We start from the raw sequence: 4,866 nt of genomic DNA, 5'->3' as shown, positions 1-4,866 counted from the left end.
GGCAGGAGCAGTAGGACTCGGTCTCTGGGGCCAAATTCACCCGCGCGCGCGCCTGGATTATAGCTTCGCTCCTGCCTCTCCTGGGTTGCTTTTAGGTTTTCCCGCGCTAGGGACCCCGCTTGAGTTAGGCGTTCCCGTAGCCAGAGGACGTACTGGAGGAGTCCCTGGGTCGGGGAGGCCGACTGCTCCCATGTCTCCTTCATCAGGTCCAGCAGGCCCCGAGGCCTCCGCCCGTATAGGAGCTCAAAGGAGGAGAATTTGGTCGATGTCTGGGGGACCTCTCGGACAGCCAGGAGCAGCAGCAGGAGGAGTTGGTCCCAATGGCGTAGCTCGTCTGGCGGGCACCTTCTCATCATGTCCTTGAGGGTCCGGTTGAACCACTCTACCAAGCCGTCGGTTTGGGGGTGGTAGACAGAGGTCTGCAGTTGTTTTACCCACAGGAGTCGGCAGACTTGGTTTAGCAATCGGGATGTAAAATTAATGCCCTGGTCCGTCAGGATCTCCTTAGGCAGCCCCACGCGGGCGAAGACCTTCACTAATTCGCCTGCGATGGTCCGGGCCGTGATGCTCCGCAAGGGGATGGCCTCTGGAAACTGGGTGGCATAGTCGACCAGGACCAGGACGTATTGAAAGCCGGCTGCGCTCCGGGGAAGCGGGCTGACCAAGTCCATTGCGACGCGCTCAAACGGGGTGTCAATCAATGGCATGGGAACCAAGGGCGCTTTGGGTGTTCGGGCTGGTGCGGCCAACTGACACTCCGGGCAGGAGCTGCAGTATTGTTTTACCTCTCCGTCCAGCCCCGGCCAGTAGAACCGAGCCCGAATTCGTGCCAGGGTCTTTTCATACCCCAGGTGGCCTGCGGCTGGTACATCATGGGCCAAGCTCATGATGGCCAGCCGATGGCATCGGGGCACGAGGAGTTGCGTCCGCGGTTCTTGTGTGTGGGGTCCCGCTCCATCCGATAAAGCCAGTCCTGGCGGAGCTCAAAGTGGGGCCACTGCGTAGCCAGGCCAGGGTCGATAATGGATCCATCAATTGCGGCCAGCTGTTCATAGGCCCGTCGGAGAGTGGGGTCGGCCCGCTGATCCCGGCAGAAGTCTGTGTCAAAACAGGGTGCTGGGGGTGCTCCCTCGTTTAACTCCTCGGCCTCTGGGGTTTCTAGTCCGGCCCCCTTGGCGTCTGTCTCGGCTTCCTCTGAGGTTTCCAGGGACTCGGCCGCTAGGGCCGGTATAGACCGAAGGAGCCCGTCAAAGGCGGGCCAGTCACGTCCCAGGATGACAGGATAGGCCAGTCGAGGGGCCACGCCGACAATCAGCGACCGAGTGAGGCCGTTAACAGTCAGGCGGGCCCGAGCACTGGGATAGGACCGAACATCCCCGTGGATACATTGTAGGGGAATGGGCCCCAGACTAGGATCGATCGGGGGCCCCAGAGCCTGACGGATCAGCGTTTGACCGCAGCCTGAGTTGACCAAGGCCGTGGTGGCTTGGTCCCCCACGAGTACTGGGACTGTGAGCTTTGGGGGCTGAGGCCGCCGAGCCCGGCCCTCTCCTGCGCAGACCTGCCCGAAGTCACACTCCATCTCCGGGCAGTCCCGCTGTAAGTGGCCGGTCCTCCCGCATGTAAAGCAAGGTCCTACTTCGGAGTGTCCGCGCTGGGGACCGGTGGCCTGAGGGCTTCAGGGGCTTCGGCAGGGCTCTGACGGACCTGCAGGGGAGGTCCCCGAACCCGTGTGTGCGGCAGGCTCCGTGCGTTGGGTCCGCAGCGCCGGTTCAGGGCTGCCGCTGTCCTGGTGGGCTGGATCCTCTCCTGCTTCCACGAGTTTGGCCGGGCCCCGGGGCGGGTGGCCGGAGGGCCAGCCCCACAGGAGCCTCCGCCGCGAGGAAATCCTCCATCAGGGAGACTGCTGCCCCCAGGGTGGTAGGCCGGTGGCAGAGCACCCAGGCCCTTCCTCCAACTGGCAGGATCTGTACGAATTGTTCGAGGACCACCTGCTCAGTCACTTACTCCGCCGTCCGGGTTTCTGGCTGCAGCCAGTGGCGGCAGGCCTCTGTCAGGCCTTGTGCAATGAAGCGGGGATGGGCGCCGGTCGGATAGGTCTGGCCCCGGAACCATTGTCGGAAGGTTTCGGGGCTGACGTCCAAGGTGTCGAGGATCGCGGCCTTCACCTGATCATAGTCCTTGGCGTCCTCCGTGGCCAACCCATGGTAGGCCAGCTGGGTGGGCCCGGTTAAATACGGGGCCAGAAGGGTGGCCCATTGGGCTCGGGCCCATCCAGCGACCAGGGCCACGCGCTCGAAGGTGACCAAGAAGGCCTCAGGGTCATCCCCCGGGCCCATCTTGGTCAGGCGCAGGGGCACCAGTGGCCGGGGTTCCGCGGGGTCCTCCCCCGCGGCCCCTTCGGGGACTCGGGCGGCAGGCCCAAGAAGCATCTGTAGCTGGGCCCTGAGTTGCTGGATGAGTTGTTGCTGGTGCTCCAACTGAGCGGCATGTTGCTGTCGTTGCTGCTGGAGGTGGGCGGCATCTCGCTGTTGCTGCTGCTCGAGATGGGCGGCCTGCTGCTGTTGCTGCTGCAGCAGTTGCGCCGCCTGCTGCTGCTCCTGGCTCTCCGTCAGCAGCTGGACTAGCCGTTCTACATCCACGGTCCCTGTCCTGGGGATACCGGATGCACTAGGGTCCTTCTACCAGCCCCTTCTCACAGGGGCCCGGGTTCAGAAGGTCCCTGGTCAGGTGCCAGTTGTAGACGGGTTCCGCCGGGGCTTGACCTTCCCTGAGGGGTAGGGGAGCCACACCGGCCTCGATGTCTTCCCTGCAATTACAGTCTGCTCTGGCCTGTTCGGCAGGTCAGAGCAGTGACAAAGTCAGAGGAGGCCCAGCCCTTGGTTCGGGCGGGCACCAAACACAGTTTAACCAGCACTGGCCCTTTGGAGCAGGGCAGAGCAGCGACAAAATCAAAGGGGGCCCAGCCCTTGGTTTGGGCAGGGCACCAGACACAGTTTAAACAGTTACAGACCTCTCCGACTGGGGAGAGGGGGAATCTGCCACCCGGTTACGGGGGGCAGGGGGAACGCAGGCCCACCCACTCCTCTGCATTCCAGCCCGGGGCCCTGGTAGTGGTTGTCACCGCTACTGGTGGTCAGTGGGGTCCTGACCGCAACACACTGACATGGGCAACGATAGCTCTGCAGCCTGACTGGAGTCAGCTGCCCCCGGGCTACTTCCTAATTCCCCCTCTATTCCTACCTGGTCCGGGGCCTCTGTTCCGGAGACGTCCAGGACCATCGATTCCTCCCAATCCGGGCTGGGCGGCAGTTCCGGTAGGGTTTCGGGGAATTCGGGCCACGCCTGGTCTGGGGGCTCTTCAGGGCAGTAGTAGGGGCGAGGCAGTTCTGGCGGCCCCTCATCATAGTAGGGGCGAGGCAGCTCTGGCAGCTCCTTGTCGTAGCAGGGGCGAGGCAGCTCTGGCAGCTCTTGGTCTCGACTTCTGGCTTGGGCAGCTTCCCAGTCATGAGCGGCGGCGGGCACGTCTGCTCCTGCCAGTGGCCGAGCCGCAACTGAAGGCTGAGGCCCGGCTTTTATTCTTCCGGGACGCCGCCTGACTCTTTGAGGGGCGGGACTTCCGCCCAGCGGCCTTGCCCCCGTGGATGACTGACAGGGCTCGACCTTCCCTGAGGGGGAGGGGAGCCACACTGCCTCGCTACAGGAGCCATTCCCATTTTTGTCCAGGCACCCCTGGCCAACCTCACTGAGGCCAGCCAAGAGCACCCATGACAGCAGCAGACAGTACAATATGACTGGTAACCGTCATTGCCAACTTGCAAAGGCAAGGGATGCTGCAGTACCACGTCTGTCAGCAGCATTCAGTAGACATACGGTGACAGTGAAAAAAGGCTAAACGAGCTCCATGGTTACCGTGATATGGCGTCTGCCAGGACAATCCAGGGAAAAGGGAGTGAAATGATTGTCTGCCGTTGCTTTCACGGAGGGAGGATCGACTGATGACATTTACCCAGCATCACCCGCGACACTGTTTTTGCCCCATCATGCATTGTGATCTTAACCCAGAATTCCAATGGGCAGGGGAGACTGCGGGAACTATGGGATAGCTATCCACAGTGCAACACTCCAGAAATCGACGCTACCCTTGGTACATGACACAAACCACCAAATTCATGTGCTTAGTGTGGCTGCGTGCACTCGACTTTATACAATCTGTTTCCAAAAACCGGTTTCTGTAAAAGAGGAATAATCCTGTAGTGTAGACATACCCATGATGGTTGCATTTAGTGCCATATAAACATTTGCACCATCCTCTCAGTATAGGATAGGCTGCTTGTGCCTCCTCAGTGCCACAGGCAGGGAGGGGATTTGCCAGAGCAGGTGTAGTGGGTTAGCAGAGATTCCTCCACCTCCAGTTCAGTGGGAGGCCACTCCACCTCACTACATTTCTGGGCATCATCCCCCTATCCAGGATTACAGCTCTGGCTATTAGGTATGGCAGGGCCAACAAACAATCTGACATCCCAGTTCTGGCAGATGGCAGACAAATACAGGCCTTTTGCCCTAAGGTGGGGAGACTGCCACCTTAGGGGTGGGTTGGCAACAAAGGGGTAGGGGGACTCAAGCCCACCCTACTCTACCTGGTTGCAGACCAGGGCCCTAACAGTGTCAGAGTATTCCACCATTGGGTCAGCAGGGATCCACCCAAAACACACAGACATAGATTCAGGCAACAATCCAACTAGACTAACATCTGGTTTCCCAGGGCCACTTCCTACAATCCCCTTGTTGGGTACCTGCACTCCACAGGCATCCTCTGTCTCCTCAGGATATACAGCAAGCAGCAGACCTGGCAGCTCTTCACCT

This window comes from Gopherus evgoodei, chromosome 14, assembly GCF_007399415.2.
Source record: "Gopherus evgoodei ecotype Sinaloan lineage chromosome 14, rGopEvg1_v1.p, whole genome shotgun sequence".
Taxonomy (NCBI): Eukaryota; Metazoa; Chordata; order Testudines; family Testudinidae; genus Gopherus; species Gopherus evgoodei.
Note: the sequence above shows the minus strand (reverse complement) of the source record.